This window comes from Protopterus annectens, chromosome 13.part0 (genome assembly GCF_019279795.1).
Source record: "Protopterus annectens isolate FY-2018-M chromosome 13.part0, PAN1.0, whole genome shotgun sequence".
In the NCBI taxonomy this organism is placed as follows: Eukaryota; Metazoa; Chordata; order Ceratodontiformes; family Protopteridae; genus Protopterus; species Protopterus annectens.
Window position 1 is genome coordinate 1,075,041,081 of NC_056747.1, and position 21,455 is coordinate 1,075,062,535.

Sequence of the window (21,455 nt, forward strand, 5' to 3'; positions counted from 1 at the left end):
ATTGTGGTACAATGAGAATCAGGAAATTTACCTTTTTCCTCACTGTAGTGTGTTCCTGGGGTGGTATATATATAATTTGTAGGGGTTGTGGGCGTAGATTTTTTTTATTTGATGTTTGAGTTTTAAAAAACTTGATGCTATGGTCTCTTCGATATTTTTTTGAGTTTCTGAAAAGATGATCATCTGACACATAGCCCCATTAATATATATATATATATATATATATATACATATGTATAGCTATAGATATTTTATATATATATATATATATATATATATATATCTATATATATATATATATATATATATATATATATATATATATATATATATATATATATATATATATATATGTAGAAATAGATATATAGAGATTAGATATAGATATAGATATAGCTATAGATATATATATAAATATATAGATACAGGCATATAAAGATATAGATATATTTAAGCCCTTATGTCCTTTGCATATGGTTTTATTGATAGGCAGATTAGCTTGCAGAGGTTGTTAATAAATACACATTTTGTTGAGTGATGTGCTGCTGTAGTTGACTTTTATTTTTTTTGGTTTGAGCCCTCATGGTGATTCTATAACCCTGTCGTAAGTATATGCAGGCATGGCGGTGGGTGGGAGTGAAGACCTCTCCATGTAAAGACTTGTTATATGGTGTGGTTCTTAAATTGGAGCGTTAGTAAGTAGATTGGAGATGTTATTGACAAATAGAAGGAGTCTTTCTGTTCTGCTGTGACTTGACTTACCTGCCCTCACTGGGATGGAAGTTGTGAAGAGATTTCAGTTAGTGAATTTTGTTTGGGATGTTGGTTTTGATTGGTGTGAGACCAGAAGATAAGGCAGATTTCATGTTTTTGTATATATGTGTAGGCATCTTATTTGAGTTTTACCATCTTGCATTTCTTTTGACTGTGATGTTGACAGATATGTGATTTAACAAATATGTGTATATATATATATATATATAAATATCTGTGTCTGTTTTTTGTTCAGCACACTCACTGATATCCAGCAGCAGAAGATATGCAGTTTGGCAAGCAAACGCCCCTACCTTTTGAGATGGCAAACACTGCTTTCACTGGTACAAGGTCTCCACTAGACATCGGAATTGCAGTGGACTATAACACCTCTCTAGCCAAGGATTCACTCACTCTCATGGCCCATTCATCTCATTTCATCTCATTTCCATCTTACTGACAGTGGGTCAGTCCATTTTCAGACATTGGTCAATGGCCAGTGTATCACTGATGTTTTTCTAATAAACGAAATGTCCACAGCTATACTATTAACTCAGTGGATCCTCCTACTATTCCACTGCCACATAACCTGCCGCTTCTCTTCCTTCCATACTCATTGACATGCCTATTGTCATAATACCTACTTAGCTGAACTATTTGTTAAAAGTATGTTCACTAGGCCCACGTGCCTTTCTTCATTGTTAGCACTGTATAAAAGTGAATACTGTAGGAATCAAACCCATGGATCATATTTCTTAGCACTCCACAGCATTAGTCTCTGATCTTTATTGACAAGCTCACTCAGTGTGCAGTTCAGTTTTGCTCCAAATGAAAATTAATTATTCTCTTATTATTTTTTTAAATATTAGTTTTTTTTCCAATTTCTCTTTTGTGCTTTGTTAAATGAAGGAGTATATATCTGCACGGTAAGAGGATATTCACATAAGCTGCAGAAAACATTGGTAAAGCCCAAAGCAGACAAAGAAAATTGGCCTGACAGAACTCATTGCTGAATTCTAGGAAGAAAGGAAATTCTTACTGACAGCAAGCACTGCCTTTTTAACAAGTCACAGGAAGAGTGCATTTTACTGTAAGACAGCAAATCTGATTCTTTTTTAAAGAAATGGGAAAACAGCCGAAGCAAGAAATTACAGACTTTAAGTTTAAATTCTGCAAGAGGCTAAAGAATGGAAAACCTGCTGCATGTTTGGTACACTTAAATAAGAGCAAAATTTCAGACCCAAGGTCTCCTGATAAAATGGAAGACCATGTAATATAAGGATAACAAATATATGTGACTTGCAGAGAAACAGGTTAAGTTAAACACAAATTCACTTGAGTCAATACAAAATATATATTTAATCAATCATTTCTTTAAAAATAAGTTGACTTAAAAGAATAAAAAAAAAATAATCAGAAAAATCTTACAAAAAAAAATAATAATAAGAAAATAAAACTATATTGACAATAAAAGAAGTTTACAGAGAAAAACAAATCCAGTGTTTGTCAGACAGTAACATTTCTATAAAAATAAAATAAAATCCATGTTTGGAGATGCATTTATTATGGCTTTTATCAGCACCCCATACATGCTATATATGGGTTGCAAGGTGAAGCTGACTTCGGGATGCTGAATCATATGCCGTTACTTGGGTTTCTGCTATGAAATGCAGACTTCCTGAATGTTGACACTTCAAAAGGATAAAAAAAATGGCCAAAATCCAGACATGAAGAAAATGAAGGGACCAGCACTTCAAGCAACATAATGTGAAATGCACAAAATCCAAACATGACAAAAAAAAAAACTCCTTTTCTCTTGTTTTATTTTAGTGGAGGGCAACTACCCAGCATCCCCAAATTCATATATACAACTCCACAGTTGCACCAACATGAAGAAGGGAGAAATATCCTAAAGAAGGGAATCATTCCTGGCACACACTTACAAAATGGCTCTGGCAATGCTTTACTATGGGAAAAGTGTTCCGTGATAAGTCTTAAGTCTTTTCTTTTTTCCCGAGGGCTACTGACTCTTCAGTAATTTTAAATGGAGGAAATATAGGGAAGCCATTAAGGGTGGATTTCTTTTCCAGTAACATTAGTTTTGTTAAATAGATGGATGGATATTCTTTTTAATTAGTAACCAGTACTTTGGAAAACTGAATGTTTACTGCTTTTTAAGTTTAAAATGTGACAAAATTGGATTTTATTCCCTCAGCTTAATTTTATTTTAACACCCTGGATTAGTTAATGATATCTGATTTCATAGTAGTTTTTACCATGTAGGAAATATTTTTTTTTTTTTGCAGACTATAGTTAGGGGTGAAAAAATTATATCAGTATTTGCTATTTGCCATCTTAAGCATGAATACATAACTTGGTGTGCCCTTTCAATATTCATGGACATCTGTCTTTCTTCTGAGTCCAAATTGTCTAAATGCAGTTTCAGTAAAAGAAAAAAGTAATCCTTTGCTTGTAAGTCTAAAGGGAATGTTTGGAATACACTGCATCTCTTACTGTGGCTGTGTTCCTTCAGTGTTGCTTGAGACACAGGAAAAAACAGAAAAATATGATCCATACCTCTCAACCTCTCAAGGCAAGAAATCTGGGCAAGGCCTAAAATAATGAGGGTACAAAGGCCCAAAAATAGGGACAATTTTTAAATATTGCTCTTATTAACTCTTTTATGCGAAATATGGACAGTTGAGAGGTGTGGTGTGATCTAGAAGGGCATGCTATGCCACTGTCAAGGTGTTACAGTGGAAAATCTCTAGGCGTGAATGATCAGTATCTGGATAAGGGAACTGAGGAAATGGCAGAAGTGGAGGAGTTTATAGTTATGGGATACAAATTAAGAGATGGTAAGAAAGCTGGGGTTCTGCACTGACCTTTCATAAAAACATGCAAACTTTTGTAGAAATATGCACAATAAAGTTTAGCTGAGTCATTTGATTTAGTTATAAGAACACCTTCACAAAGTACTGTTAAAGCCAGACGAATGAGCAGATTGTCAGAGTCATCTGCTGCTCTGTCTGGGATTAATTCAATGCTTGAAGACGCGTAAGGATCCAGGACAAGACTAAGATATTTGCAACATAGCACCTATTCAGTCAGAGAGTTTGATAAGGAGTATTGCCATACATGATAGACATGTTTTTTAATGACTGAAGAAGCCAGTAGGAGAGTAATAGTGGCATACACATTATATATTAATAAAAGTGTAATTGCCTGTCAATAAAAGTGAAAACCCCAGACTGGTTGTGTTTACTCTGGTATTGTATGACTTGAAAGTTTCTTGCACAAAGATCTGATAACAGAATAGTAATGTTGTGTTAACTACTGTTTTCCACACTGTGCTATGTCAAAAGGTATGTATAGGAATGTATATAAAAGAATGTTCTAATCACAAGGTCAGATTGTACAACCAAGAGATAATTAGACAGAAAATATTCAAAGAAGAGACAGCAGTTTCTCAATAGCTTGTTCTGATGAAACATAAACTTGTTGCATTTTTTAGCAGAAACAGCCACGGTTCAAATCCCAGGAGTGGTAGTAAGCTGTATGCATAATTTCAACTAGGATTTTGTGAGTATGTGTTGAAACAGTCAGGTAGTGTCAACATAAATTCCCTGCACAGGTCTTTCAGGTAAGAGATGGTTTAAAGTAGCTATAAGAAGCCTGTAGTAATACTGTGTTCAACACCCATAGTCCAACCTGAAGGCTGCAAATGACAGCAAGATAAGTACATACACCAAATGGTCTCTCCAAGAAATGTTCAAAAGTGTCATGCTGTCATAGCCAACGGTCCCTGCTACCAACAACCAGGATGACCGATAGAAATCAAGGCAGAGTATGTCATAGTTTCATATTTTCATGGTTTAGTACTAGGCTATCTGCCCTGGGGCATTTGTAAGCCTAGCCATAGTGATGTGGCTTTCGCCACCCCATGAAATGGTACAAAAATGCACAGAATAGATTTAGAATACTGTGCCTCTGTCTAGTAGTGACACAATGAAGGTCCCCTTATATAACAGAATTAGTTTACTGTGCCCCTGTCTAGTAGTGACACAGATGTGACCCCTGGGGTAAACTTACGATCTCCCATCCACTCATCAAGATTTCTCTTGAAGAGAGTCAGTGAGGGGCTCTGCCTAACATGAACTGGGATCTTGTTCCAAAGCATGGGAAGCCTCTGGGTTGTGAATCTATCCCTCCAGCATGTCCTATGCACAAACACACACACACACACACACACACACACACACACACACACACACACACACACATATATATATAAAGGTAAATCATTACATACATATATATATATATATATATATATATATATATATATATATATATATATATATAAACAATTTTTATCAATATCATATGAAAATACACATACACACACACACACACACACATATATATATATATATATATATATATATATATATATATATATATATATATATATATATATATATATATATATATATACATGAAAAGAGACATAGAGGAGCTCTCTGATTATGTAGCCCAGGCAGGTATGACCCTGACCTTGAGCAGTATCCTACCTTCACCAAGAATGATGCCACAGTACAGAGAAAAGATGATCAGCTTTAATAATTGGCTTAATCACTGGTGTCATTCAAAGGGTATCCAATGTCTGTCTGCCTGGGATGACATGCTGGACAAGCCACGTTGCTTCGCAAGGGACGGCTTGCACCTGTCACCCCTGGGCTTCCGGATATTGGCAAAGGCTCTTGCCACCCCCGTAGTGCCTTTTTTAGGCCAGGCCCAAATTCTAAACCTACCACCCCAGAACAAAACAAAGGAAAAAAACTAAGGGTAATGCTGCTCAATGCCAGAAGTCTCAACCTCAAGATGCACGCACTCGAAGCCCTTCTCAGTATGGAGAACATCGATGTCTGTGCTGTGACTGAAACCTGGTTCAAGGCTCCTGAGAGCACCCCGGCACTATCAGGTTTTACCTCATATCATGCATTCCGGCCACAAAATCCGGACAACACCAAGAAAGGAGGAGGGGTGTCCATATTCATCAAAGATACCCTCACCTCCAGGTTCGTGGCTATGCACGATGCATCGGAGACCATCCAGGTGCAATTAACCGTAGGCAAGACTGCTCTACAATTTGTAGCATGTTACAGGCCACCCTCTCAAACTCAGGATCCTCACACAGCATTCCTGAAAACTCTGGAGGGGATACATGTAACCCCAAACACCATCATATTAGATGATTTCAACTATCCAAACATAGACTGGGATCACTACTCAAGCCCCAACACTCTAGCCCAAAGGTTCCTAGAGTTCATAAACTCTAATGCCATGGAACAACTAGTCACCTTGCCCACAAGAGGTGAAAACATACTGGATCTCATCATCACAAACATGGGGTCACAATGTTCAACACCGGAGGTATACCCTTCATTGGTGAGATCAGATCATAAACTAATCTCACTGGAAGTCCACATCCCGCCCCCACCCCAGATAAAAAAGACCACAGCGAAGAACTTCCCTAAAGCCAACTTCACACTTCTTTGGACTGGTGTGGTCTCTTTCAAGGCCTCTGAGCCAGCAGAAACCATCACTAAAGCCGCTGAATCACTTACAAATGCCTTCTACCAGCACCTCCAGGACTGCATGGATCAGGCAATCCCAAACAAAACAAAGACTCTTTGTACCAAAGGCAGGCGCCAGTCTGGTGGACCCCAGCCATAAACAAGCTCTACAACAAAAGGAGAAAGCTACTACAAGATAGAGCAAAATCCTCAAAAGGGAAGACACCCTTGATCATCATAAGTAAAAAACTAAGCTCTCTCATAAAATCCTCCAAAGCAAATTTTGAAAGAAAAATTGCCACGGACTCAAAAGGCAACCACAAGGCCTTTTTTAGCTATGTTAGAAACCTGTGAGGAAACTCCCAGATATGTTCAGAACTGGTTCAAAATGATGTAAAGATCACTGAACCTACAGACATTGCCAACATACTGGCTGACAGGTTCAGTGCAAATTTCTCCCCCCCCCCCCCTCCCTCCCAAAAGGAGAAATATCTATACCAGAGGATTGTATCCTCCCAAACATCTCAAATGTTCAAGTAAGAACAGCTCTGTCCAAGGCGAAAAACACAGCATCCATGGGACCAGATGGTGTCCCCGGTTGTGTGCTCCACGAGCTCATTGAGGAATTAAACCCGCAGTTAGGGCAGCTGTTTAATCTTAGCCTCACCTCAGGATACATACCCAAGGAATGGCGTACGGCTACTGTGGTCCCATTACACAAAGGCGGTGCCTCCACCGACCCTGGAAACTACCGTCCCATCAGCTTGACAAGCCTGGTCTGCAAAGCTATGAAGAGGATCATTATGGAACTCATAAATAAAGACATAGGGGACCTGCAGACATTGGATCAAACCCAATTTGGCTTTGTCAAGGGCAGATCATACCTTTTAAACTTGGTTGACTTTTTCGAAACAGTCACCAAGGCCATTGATGAGGGCAAGGCAGTCCAGACAGCCTACCTTGACCTGGCAAAGGCCTTCGACACTATACCCCACTCAGGCATCATAGAAAAACTCACCAGTTTAAATGTAAACCCATACGTCACAAGATGGGTTGCAAACTGGCTAAGTGACAGAACCCACAGGGTTAGAGTTGCTGGTGCCATGTCAGATTCCAAGCCTGTAACAAGCGGTGTCCCACAGGGCTCGTTCCTGGATCCACTCTTGTTCGGCATCTACTTTTCGGAAGTACAGGCAAGCACAGGAGGATTATGGCTGACAAAGTTTGCAGATGACTGCAAACGGGGTGCCATAGTTGAAAACACATCAGACACAGATATCCTTCAGAAGGGTCTCATAGAAACGCATAACTGGTGCCAAAGCCATGGCCTAAAGTTAAACGCTAAAAAATGCATAGTCATACCCTTTGGGAAAAACAAGGTTACCCCTAGCTACCATATAGGTGGCAATCCACTAAGCACAGAAGAGGTTATCAGGGATCTGGGAACCCAGGTTGATAGTAACCTCTCATTTGACACCCACGTTGCCAAAATTGTTAGGAAGACCTTCTACATTGCCCACCTGATCATGAAGGGTTTCAGATCTAGGTCAAGGGAGGTCATCATTCCCCTGTACTCATCACTCATCAGACTGATGATTGAATACAACGCCCCATTTGGAATGTATCTGACCCGACACCTGCAGCAATTGGAAAGGCCCCAAAAGTTCCTCACCAAAAGGATAAAGGGTCTCAAAAATATGTCCTATGCTGCCCGACTGAAGGAGCTCCAGCTCTACTCAGTCACACCGCCTGCTCAGAGGTGACCTGTGCCTGACATACAAGGCCATGTCCAACCCGAATTAATGAACATGCTTCACCTCAAAAATCTAAATCCATCAGATCCACAAGAGCACGAGACTTAAACCTTGACACGGTCATAAATAGGACGTGCTGGAGGGACAGATTCATCACCCAGAGACTCCCTATGCTGTGGAACAAAATCCCGGTACATGTGAGGCAGAGCACCTCGCTGGCTTTGTTCAAGAGAAATCTTGACCAATGGATGGAAGATCGCAGGTATACCCCAGGGATTACATCAGTGTCACTGCTTGACAGAGGCACAGCAAAATAATGGGCATAATATCCTTCAATCGAAAGGGGTGGCGTAAGCCACAAAAACTCTGGGCTAGGCTTATAAATGCCCTAGGGCAGATAGCCTAGTATGAACCTATGAACCTATGAACCTATATATATATATATATATATATATATATATATATATATATATATATGTATATGGGTCCCCTTTACATGGTCAACTTTTCAGAAAGTCGACTTTCATATGGCCGAGACCATATGATCGACTTTTGAAAAGCCAACCATGGGGAACCGCTATCTCCATACAGTGTGGAATGGGAAAATTTCCCCCTTCCGAACTGTAGTGCGATCTCGGAGTTTGTGTATTAAAGTTTCGCCCCCCCACAGGGAGTGCATGGGGGCATAGCCCCCCTGCTAACAGTTTAAGGTAAGTGTTTGCTGTGTTATACGTGTTTATTTTACATGGTTGGCTTTCCGAAAGTCGATCATATGGACTCGGCTCTATGAAAGTCGACTTTCTAAAAAGTCGACCATGTAAAATAGACCCATATATGTGTGTATGTGTGTAGATATATATATATATATATATATATATATACACACACACACACACATATATATGTATATAAATATATATATGTATATATATATATATATATATATATATATATATATATATATATATATATGTATATATACATAAGTATATATATATATATATATATATATATATATATATATGTATAGATAATCCAAAAAAGAGCACAGCGTTGCAAGTCCACAGAAGGAAATTTATTAACAAAAAGTTATCCACAGGTTAAGCGCTTTCATCAAACTGAATGACTTCTTCAGAACAATTAACCTAAAACTCCACAGTTTAAATAGTCAAAACTTTAAAATCATTGGTGCAAAGTTAGCCAATGCCCAACATTAAATAACATTTCTCATGAATATCATTACATTAAAATAAATAAATAATGAGTTCAATCAATTAATTTAATTAAAATAACTGAATATAGGTAAAAAACATTTTTATACATATATATATATATATATATATATATATATATATATATATATATATATATATATATATCCCCTGTTGATACATTTATTGAGTAAAGATCCTCGTTGTATAATAAAAATAAAAATAAAAATTATTATATATATGTAACATATATGAAAAAATTATATTTCAAAATAGTATATAATAATAATAAATACTAAATAATAATAATACACATATTTAAACTGATTCTGTCCTTTCCTTTAATATAGGCATTATAGAAATATGGCATCATTTGGGGACAGAGGTACAAACACAGGGGTAGATTGGACATACTGCTGTCATACATTGAGACAGTTGCAGATGTCACTGGGTTTCTTTTAACATCCTTTATGAGGAATATGATGGTAATACCAATAGATGTGACTGCTTTCCCCAGGGTCCATGACTGATTTACCAAGGACACCAACTGCCTGGGGAACAGACAAAACATAATAGGCAGACATGTGGCCAGTCTGTGGATGGCATGCCAGTGGAGAGGTTTGTCAGAGACATACCTCTATGAGTCCACACAGATCCTGTTAATCTATCAATCCACCATGTGTATAACACCACTGATGGCATTGAATCTGTTCACAAATCTGGGGATATGTCCCCCATGTTGTTTGGCTGTCTCCACATGTCCTGTCCTGTGACATATTGCCACCTACTGTATGTGAATTTGTAGGCCACTACCTCTGTAATGTCCCTCACACAGGCAAGGAAAAAGGGCAAGGCTCACATTAAGGAATGTCCCATATGTTGGAACTAGCAGCAGTGTCCAGCCCCACAGCACAATACAATGTGGGCACCTGCATAGTGGTATAGCCATAGCAATACCTTACATCGGCACATCTGTACAGAGGACAGACAGAAAGTAGATAGCCAACAGGTTATGCATTAGGATGAATGTTTTGAAAGATAGACATCTGAAACTGAAAGATATGCCATTACTACATGACAGCAGTCCTCGATGACATGTCCAAAAAACATAGTAGTCTACAGTTAATATCAACATATCAGATCAATATCCAGTAGGAGATACATACAAACATACAGCTCAAACACCAAGAACAAGATAGTCAGTACTCGGAGTCCCAGGTTTGCATGCAGGGGTGTATGGTTCCAGTACTACAATCTGCAATCTACTCTTACTTGGAAAAGCACTGATAAAAGTACTAATGTAATGATACAATATGTGTTAAAATATATTTGTTAAGCAGTGCACTGTAGCTGGTGTAACATGCAAGTGTGACTGCATATAACCAGGGATACTACCCATGTTTAAAACAAATACAAAGAAAAAAGATTGTGGTACTACCCATCCATACTCAGTTGTCCCATACAGTATAGTCATAACCACTTGCTACTGTAATGACAGCACATAGAAGCATGTTATGTACAGGAAATTAAATACACTTATTAAAGATGTCATTACCCTGCCATTTTATCAGACTGGAATGTGATCAATGGTTACCAGAGCTGAGCTATGCTTAGCAGGTTTAGGCATTGCTTAAATGTAAATGCTAAAAAGATATGCACACTGGTAAGCAAAGCCTACATGGTGTATGCGCCTATTCGTTTAACTGTATGTTAGCACTGCTTACCGTCGGGCAAACACACTCAAAGCTGCTCAAAACTGCCTTACTCACTCTGTATCCAACAGTCCTTGCTCTGCCCAGCAACAAAATAAACAGCCCTTGCACGTTTTGAACCCAGGACCCTGCACACCATAGTCAAAGCAATTCAAGAGTAAGCAGCTGAGGAATCAGGGAAACTCAGTTGTACTTTTGTACCTTGTTTAAAAATGTACCTTCGTACCAAGTAGTAAAAAGCCAAAATCCACTGGGGAAAAAACAAAGCTTTATTTACATCAAGTAGAAAGCTGGTAAGTGCTTTCGTCCTGAACCACAGAACTTCATCAGACAAATAAAACCAATTAAATACATCTTATATAATATAGTTAATTAGTTACATGTACATTTTAATCACATATATCAATTTAAAATAATTCAAGCTACTTAAAGAAATATTCATGTTAATGTAAAAATACTCGTAACACTTAAAAACAAGAAGTATCACTTTATAACCTAATACCAACCACCAAGAGGGTGTGTATCAAATTCACTCTGGTATACATACATATATATATATATATATATATATATATATATATATATATATATATATATATATATATATACACACACTTTAAATACATAAGGTAGTAAAATATTATTGTTACAATAAAATAATAAATATGACTTAAATACTTCAGATATGTTAAAATATAATAAAACATACATATACAAGTCTATAAATATTAGGTAGAATACAGTCATAGGTACAAAATGTAAACAACTATATGACAATCCTTCATTTAAAATGTAAAGATACATGTGATAAGAGGTATTATCTCATTAAAGCCTTAATTCTTAAAAGGGGGCTAATGGCAATACTTTCATTCAAGCCAGGCCAATTGGTGACATCTAAAAAAGTTGCCAATACAGTTCCCTTCTCTCCAGAAGTAATAACCAGGCACCCCCTCTAATTTTAGTACATATACAATCTAATACAAAAAACTTAAAAGAGTGCTCCTCATTCTCTGTCACATGTTTGCTTAGGGCATTAGTTTAATTTTTTTACAAATTTCATATAGATGTTCATAAATACATTTTTTTTATTTTTTTGTCTGTCTTACCTCTATAATAACAACAACATGAATCACAGGTTGCACAATACACCACTCTTTCTGAATTACAATTAAATGTGCCTTTAATCCTAAAATTCCTTTTATTAATTTGGAACACATCTCCTTCCTTTATGTATTCGAAAAAATGGCACATACCACACGTGCCCATTCTTTTTCGTTGCTCCACCAGTATATCTTTCAAAAGAGGTTTTTAGACTCCTTCCCCTCCTAAATACCATTATTGGGCTCCCATCTATAAAATGTCTCAAGCTCTTTTCCTATTTCAAAATAATCCAATTCTTCACTAGGACACTCTTTATATCCATACTATCAATAGTAAAATTGGATATGAAGGACATACTATAATTTCTAACATTTCTATCCTCCATAATAATAGATCCATCTATCACGGTTTGGGCCTGTCTATGATCATCAGTTAACAGGGGTAAGCAAAAATTCCTTTCTCTCTTGTTTACTACTTCAATAATGATATAGTTGAATAACCTCTTCTTAAAAACTTATTTTTCAAACAATCACAATCATCAAGGAAATCATCCATATGTGATACCATTGAGGTGCTCAAACTAATTGCCCCTTAACTATGGCCTTCTTCTGTTTATGTGGATGGATACTACTATAATGTAATAATGAATTTGAGTATGTGGTTTTCCTGTGAATCTTGGATAAAACAATAACATTTCTCATCTTGAATGTGACCCCTAACCTGTATGCAATCAAAGATGTTTCTAGGAAGGTGATCAACTATTGCCAAGTGAAGATGTGCCATGATGTTAGAGTCCAGACCAAGACGGATGAATGCTGTAACCATCTCAAGAGGTGCATGCACAACATATCAGTTTAAGGGTGTGCACACTCATTCAACTGGTTTATTGTACTGATTATTATTTCCATATGTTTTCACAGACCAGATTGTTATGTTTTTAATTGAATTGTACAAGCTATAGGTCACATTACAGGTGAGAATTGTTTTGAAATGAGTCATTGTGGTTTCATGTTCCAATTGCACAAATACCAGGCAGTGTAACAGGGGTGTGTACCCTTAATATCCACTGTAGCTATATGAACTCAGCAGTATGTGACCTGTATAACAAGCTTCCACTAAAATAGAGTAATCCCCTTTGGTGCACAGCAGCAATACACAAACCACATAATAGGTTACTACATTGGCTGAACAGGGACACATAAGTCCAGGCAACAACTTGGAAGAAAGCCCACCGATATCTGGGAAAGCATGTAAGTTTAATAGGTGACTTTCTCTAAGGCTGAGTATGACTACAAATCAAACATATCCACACCACCAAGGACAATTGCAACTGTGTCTCTATATATGTTGCACGTCTCAGAGGAAACAACACAATTCACCCTGTACTGGGGGTAAAGAACACTTCATACACACATGCCATGGATATAGGCAACCTGCATCACGCAGGTTAGTTGGGAACATCGCCACCCTGTCCACCCCAGTTGTACAGAGGGATATGCACATCAACCATACTCCTCCACTCAGCAATGGTGAGCATGTACATATTGCCTACTGATGGCAACAACAGCATATCTCCATGGGGCATAATAATATCAGTCTCTGCCTCCTACATGGACTCAGGCATGTGCTCACAGCTCCATCACACACCACAGTCAAACACAGACCCGCCACCATCCACACACCATTCACATGGAAGATGCTCACTGTCAACCCTCTACACAGAAATGAATGGAGAATAGGGAATTATGCAATCAAGTGTCCAATATTGGGGGGGAATAATACAGCTCAGAGACAGCAGTGTAATGCAAGCTGCTATAGCCATGATAGATTGTAGGGTTATGGTGCAGTGTGAATTATTTGCAAGCAATATCCACTGTTGTGCAATTTGACAACCATATGAGGTCCTGTGACCTTTTTCCTGTTTATGTCTTCCAGGTAATATGCAGAGTGCTCGGCTACCAGCATTCTCTGTTGGGGAAACTGACATCATCCAATATGTGATTGGACATTATGCCCTGTTATTTGGATGGAGAGCAGGAGATGTGTGGGAGAGGACCGCCCTGTGGAACAGTGTGGTCCACAGGGTAAATAATGCCAGCCTGCACAGCCTAACTTATGAGCAAGTGCAGCATCGGGCCACCAACCTCAGCCTCCATGCCCATCAATGGCTGCTGCTGTAGCAAGGGACTGGCTAGCCACAAGAGGGGGCCCAGCCATCCAGCCCCCACTGACATCCACCGAGGAGCTCCTCACCAAACGTGGGGCACCCACCCAATGCACAAGCCATGAAGCTGAGGGAAGTATTGTGAAGGTGGGTTGCACACACACACTGGATGAAAACCATGCAGGTAAGGGTCCAGTGAGGATTAGTACACTAATGTATCAGACATACATGTATCTGTATTGTATCTACATCTATGTGTCAGGTCCGATTGTAGTTGTGGATGGGGTTTTCTAATGCACAGAGTTGCACATCTATGGTGAGGACAGGACATTGTGTATTATTGCGGTTAGTACATGCAGACATGCTGCATCCATCCTGTAACAAGGCCACATGTGAGTCTGTGGACAATAACTCCTTCTCACAACTACCTAGGACCCTTTAGTCTGCATATGGGACAGCAGCCTGAAGCTGGTTTGTATGATATTGTTCTGTTGTTGCTTGGCAATGCCCCAGTCATGTGAAGCACATGCAATTTACCATGCACACAACCATCAGTAATAGCTATATTGCTTTATATAATAGATATATTGCTTTCTGTGCATGTTCACTTGTGCTGGGGTTAACTGTATTGCATCACCATGGTTACCACTGGGGCCTATCAGGCATGAATTCAACATTCCTGTAGCATATCTTACAACTTGTCAGTGCCAAGACATCTGGACAGCGGCCAGCAAAATGGGCTGGACAAATGGCCTAAGGTAGGGACATGTGTGGCAAATTAGTGGCATACAGTGGACATAAATTGTGTAAACACCCCTGTTAAGATGCAAGGTGTTCCTGTTACATGCTAATTAGGACTGCAATATGTCAGTCCACACCTCTTCCATTCTTTAATGTGACCCAAAACAGGAACAGTTCACTTGTAAAACCAAGCATCTGGACTCATGTATTGCACCTACAAGGCTGGCCACCTGTGAGGGCAGCAGACGTTGTATCAGCATGATGTTTCAGTCAGGTATGATACCTCATGCTGCCATATGTGTCAGTACCCTCACTGTGGCCTATTTGGCTATAATATCACATACATGGGCACTGTTAGGGCACACAGACCACTTCCAATCACGTATAGGTTGCAAATATATGGATATTCCAGACACATCTGTACAGAGGACTGTACACTGGTTTAACCTGCTGCATGTGAGGCAGATGCTGTTGCCACACTATATAAAGTAATGACAGCGTGATGTGGTCACCAGCCGTGCATGGTATACACATCAAAATGGTATAAGCCACACAAGATATGATCCTCACATACACAAACAGTTGCCGGCATTGGGATTAAAACTCCTCCTTATCTAGGTATTCCTACTATAGTGCTACGCATTTATTAGATGCGCCACAAAGCTTACACATTCCCATGTCTTCCAAAGGTACTTCTAAGGTGGATGACATCAACAGGATTAGTAAATTGGAGTGAGGGGAAGTGAAAAGGTTAGTACACAGGTCAAAAATGATGTAACCCACACACTCCATGATTCTCAGACAAACACACACACATCCAAACAGTTGTCAGTAGAGTGATTAAAATTCCTGCCTATCTAGTTAGTGTTACTATAGTGCTACACAGTTATCAGATGTGCCACAGAGCTGATGCATTTCTATCTAGTTCAAAGGTACTTCTAGGGTGGATGACATCAACAGGACTACTAGATGGGGTGAGGTGAAGTGTGAAGGCTAGTACATAAGCCAAAAATGTTATAAGCCAGACAGTACAAGATTCACACACACACACACACACACACACACACACACACACACACACACACACACACACACACACACACACACACACTTGCCAGTATTGGGATTAGAACTCCTGCCTATCTAGGTATGTTTACTATACTGTTATGCAGTTACCGCATGCACTACAGAGCTTATTCAACTTTGACATGGCCAAAGCTGGGCCATACCTCTCAGCTGTACAGATACACTCAGGTTATCCAGAGGCAGGACTCGTCCATCTGGTCAGTTTACCTTTACATTGTGGTTTACAAGCAATTTTCTGGCTATTCATTCATGGGTTTGCAGTCAGGAGGCAGTATGGGTGGATATTAGAGTTTCAGACTTCACACACTCCATGAAATCCATACTTCTACACCCCCCTGTTATTCTCTCCTCTTCCTAACATTATGTAAGCAATATCTCAGAGGTATCCTTATAGTTGGGTCTTTATCCCAGTAGTATTTATGCCCTGGTCCATAGTCCTTGCAGTAGGACATGGGGAGGCATGCTACTGGCATTTGTCAACATGGCCTTGCATTTGTTTTCTGTTTACTGTGTTAGGTTGAAAAATAACAAAAAAAGTATAAACACGACCTGAATACACTCCAAAAAGAATTATTTATTCACAAATAAAGTAAGTGCTTTTGTACAGGATAGTACCTGTACTTCTTCAGACAAGACAAGACAATACTGAATGCAAGACCTTATATACACTCTCCCAGAATGTAAATCTAATGAGCTCTTTCACATGGTCAATTAAACATTAATTATATTAAATAAAAGACCTAGCTTGGAATAATATAAGAAAATCATTAGAAAATGCATTGAAAAATACATTTCAAAATACCTCAGTAGTGTACATTAAAAGTATATTGGAAAATAATTTACACAAATATTAGAGGTGGTCTCACCTCTCTGAGATTGGAGAAATGTGAATTGTTGTGGCAGCTAAGATGTGATGCATTTAGGCACCCAGGGATTAATGAAATGAGTTCCATAGCTAGCATACTTAAACTGAGGAGCCTTATAAGATAAAGGCCTGCATTTTCCCTGGTATATTTCTTCAAAATTTTAGATTGTTTAAATTGTTCATTTTGTGCATCTATCTATATTACCATTTTTACAAAGTATCTATATTTAAATAGATGAGTTTTCACATCCTTATGGTGCATAAGAATGTTTTTAACAGTCATTTTTATCCATTTTTATCTATTTCTTATCTAATTTGTTACTATGTATTTGTTTTCCAGTCTTTACCAGGTGTTAGTGGCTACTTTTCCTATATACTTCTAATGTACACTACTGAGGTGTTTTGAAATGATTTTCTTATAATTATTCCAAGCTAGGAACCTGGTCTGAAGAAGTACAGGTACTATCCTGTACAAAAGCGCTTACTTTATTTGTGAATAAATAATTATTTTTGGAGTGTATCCAGGTCGTGTTCATACTTTTTTGTTATTTTCCAAGTTTGTTTTGTGTCTTCATAGTATCTACTGTGTTAGGTTGTTGGTTAGGACCATCTGACATTCTGTACATTGGCACTATGGGTGAGTCATGGGCCTTTGCCAGAGGACTGTAGGCCATTTGAGAGTGCTGCAGGCCATCTGTAGCAGGCCAGTGCATTCTTGCTGTTATACGTTCCCAAGCTGAAAGCCAGTGGATTACCCTGGGGTGACAGTGGTGAGTGGTTGAGGTGTTCTTGTCAATCCTTCCTGTTCATACTGATACACGGATCTGGATGTGGTCAGGTTGCTGCTTACAGCTAGGGACACACCTGCATTGGACACCTATTCAGCATGCAGCATCATGTATGTATTCTCATACAGAGATGGGTTCATGCTGTACTCATTTCCTACAGCAAGGATATGACCTGTGATAAACCTGTGGCTGATGGTGGGGTGAGTTGGGTGCATGTGTGATATGGAAGCTACATGCACCTGACTCACAGCAATACCTGGGACATTCCCCTTATACTGCCTTGTGTGTGGACATGGGCAGCCTGTCATCACTTTATAACTGTGCCTTTTGTGGTCTGCCAGTGATTGCCCAGACTACCAGTATTCCATACTAGAGGGACAACTAATGTGATGCTAACCTCTATGTATAATTCCAAACTTGTGTGCAGTTGACAGTTATTTTATACGCACTCTGTGTATGTTACTTCCACCTGTGCACTGTTTCTATGTATGGGCCCCCATTCATGGCATGTCCAGCTTTCCAACGGTGACAGATATTGACATCTGGACAGTGAGTATGCACAACTGTTGACATGGGTGTAGCTGAGAAGCAGTGTGGTTGGCACTGCAGTTGTTGGAACATGGCCCTGTCATCCACTGTACTGTACCTAGGCCACTGAGACACAACCATCCAGGCCCACATGCTGACCACTTCCAGCCAATATTAAACACACAACAAACTTACCACACTGACCCCTGCATATTATATACATGCAACAATGTAGATTGAGACAGCTCTGGCAATCTGTGCTCCAGTCATATTACTCCTCAAACTTATATGTTACTGCATTTCTACATGGGATTGTGAGGGGGGTGCACACCTGAAGACTTTAAACATTTGCAATGACTGTACTAGTATCTCAGTTACTCTGGTGGCTTCCATTTCATACTGTATTGTGACTTATCATGCAGAAAGGAGGCATATCAGTAGAGTACACGTTAGATCTTAATGGCATAAATGTCAGTTTCAGACTTCTTACCCTTCAGAACTATAATGCAACTGCCAGACTTGTTGTAGTATGTCTGTGTAGGTCTGGTGGGGGGCTGTTCACCATTGTCATCATTTGGGGGCCTTCACCTGGCCTTTCTTTATGGTCATCTACACCTGTCCTGCTGGGTGAGGTTGGTGGTGGGTATGTGACCCTGACTGACATCCATGTGTGTGACCTATTGACACCCACAGTTATTTGGGCCATCACATGTACTGCAGTGGGGGTTGTCACCTTGTGTAGTGCTGCCTAGTATGTTGACACCAGTATTTGTTATGGATTTCCTGCTGTCCCATATAGCTGTCAGCTGTCTGCTGCTATCCCATTCAGCCACCCAATTCCCTTGCATGCTTGCATGCATATCATACATACAAGTATGAGAACATACTACTCCATTCAGTAATTGATAGGAAGGGTGACTTACCTTGTTGCTGGGCCAGTGATGAGGACGATGCTGGAGGGCTGACTATGTCAGATGCACATAGTACACTCGCTATACATGGCAAAGTACAGGTAGTGTCATGTTTGGCATCCCTTTTACTGTATGTGTGAGTTGGAGAGAGGTATCAGTCCCTACAGTGTCAGTGTGTGTGCTATGCATTGAAGGTGGAGGTGCTGTGTGTCCCTGCCCTGTGCTGTAACTGATGCTGCTGTTTCCGCAGTATCATATTGTGTAGCATAGCACATACTATGAACATTTGTGTAAATGTAGCTGGAGATTACTTCAAGGCTCCACCGGATATGTCAAGGCAGCGGAACCGTGACTTGAGCATCCCAAACACACACTCTACAATTATCCTGATTTGTGCTTGTGCCTCATTATGGTGTTCTTGTTTGGGTGTGTGTGTATTTCTGATGGGTGTCATCAGCCACAGTTCAAGTGCATAGCCAGCATCCCCCACTAGATGGCCATATGGGATGTCTCCCCAAGCAAACACGTGATACAGCTGTGAGCAATGCCAGATGTGGGAGTCGTAATAGCTTCCAGGGCTGCCAGCACACACATTCATGATAATGCCCTGGGCATTGCACACAACCTGGAAGTTGATGGAGGGGAAGCCCTTGCGGTTTATGTAGACTCTACCCCGCTCACCAGGTGATGCTTTGATGTGGATGTGCATGCAGAATATAGCACCAACTACCTCAGGGTATTCTGCTATACGGTATAAGAGATGCATACTTCTGGTCAACACTTCTCAGCTGGTGGGGAAATATATGTGCTCATTGGCATGTGGTGTTAATGCATCCAGGAACTAGTAGAGTACCCTGGATGCTGATGTCTATGAGACCCCCATGATATGCCCAGTTGGTCTTTGGAAGGTACCTCTGGCTATATTCTTAACCCTACACATACCCTGGTATCCACTGGAATGCCCCCCCCCATTAGTTCTGTGTGTGAGGCGTGGTTGGCACAGTTCAACAATTTGCTGTAGAATGTCCCTGTCCACCCTATAGCGCTCCACTATCTCCAGCTCATGTAGGCCCTGGTAGGTTACCCTGGCTCTGTACACTCTTCTCCTCCTCCTCCTCACTGTGGGTCGGTTGTCAGCATTCCCTTCCTCACTACCCTCAGTCTCTCACACATATTGATGGAGTAAAGCAGCAGCAGCCTCTAACATTTTTAGTTAGTTTTTCCAGTTAAAAATCCCCCGTCTGTACACCACTGATGTAGAATTTGTGGGAAAAAACAGTCTGTAGGGTGTTTGCATAGTTTATATTAGTGTGCCGTGCTGCTGCATGTGTAATTGGCTGATTCTGATACATTCCACCTGCCAGCTGTGCTAGTTCTCCTTGATTGCCTTCCTACTGCTGTTTCCCCTTCCCAGTTCCTCTCCATTTAAGCCCTGAGGTGCGCCGTGCATACCCAGTGCCGTCATTTCCTCTTTTCTTTTCTTTTTCTTTTTAAAACCCAATGCTTGGCACACACAGCAGTTTAGTCTATGTACACAGTGCTCATGCTTAGCTAAGGGCAAAAACAGGTCACAGAGCTCCAATGACCTTACAGCAAGCATGACACACCCCCTTATGAAGTCATTCAGCTCTTACAATTGCACTATTGAATTGCTGCAACTACATGGTTAGGTACAACCTGACACTTTGAAGAAATATGTGATTCAGTATAACTCCCCTCATTTGCATACCCCAGTGTGTAGGTCATTAGTTACTGCACTAACACGGACCCTTTCACCTTGACAACCAGTGCTCCCTGGTATTGTTTACATTCTGCATGCCATTGACTATAATGACAAAATGGAGAATTAACTTAAAATTGACTTTTCTCATTTTTTTTTAATTTTTGGCATGATCCCATTTGTGCACCACTGCTCTATGCTTAAACGTCCGAGATTGGCCAAAAAAAAAGTTTAATTTTCATAATAATTAATCACTTTTCAATGCCAATGACCTTATATTTGGCCATTTGCATGTCTAATGTACATAATGCATGCTTTTCAATGAGCTGTCATGCCTCCGTTTTGTCAGTTGCAGAAATGTACTTAGTTATTTTCTGAATACATTTCTGCACTGACACTGTTCTAGCACAGAGACCTGGCATCTTGGTGAATCACAAAATCACCTCTTTGCATGGTTTTCACCAGCAAATGAGATGATTTGCATATCTGTCGGTTTTCCGTGCTAGAACAGTGTAGGACTGCTCGTGCATGTGAAAATGGCA

The 21,455-nt window shown here is 39.6% G+C and overlaps 1 protein-coding gene across 1 annotated transcript in view; it reads right to left on the bottom strand.

The window, feature by feature from the left end:
- The window catches only part of LOC122788123 (acid-sensing ion channel 2-like), a 1,562,929-nt gene that overhangs the window by 1,305,597 nt on the left and 235,877 nt on the right, over positions 1-21,455 (bottom strand). The window lies entirely within an intron of this gene.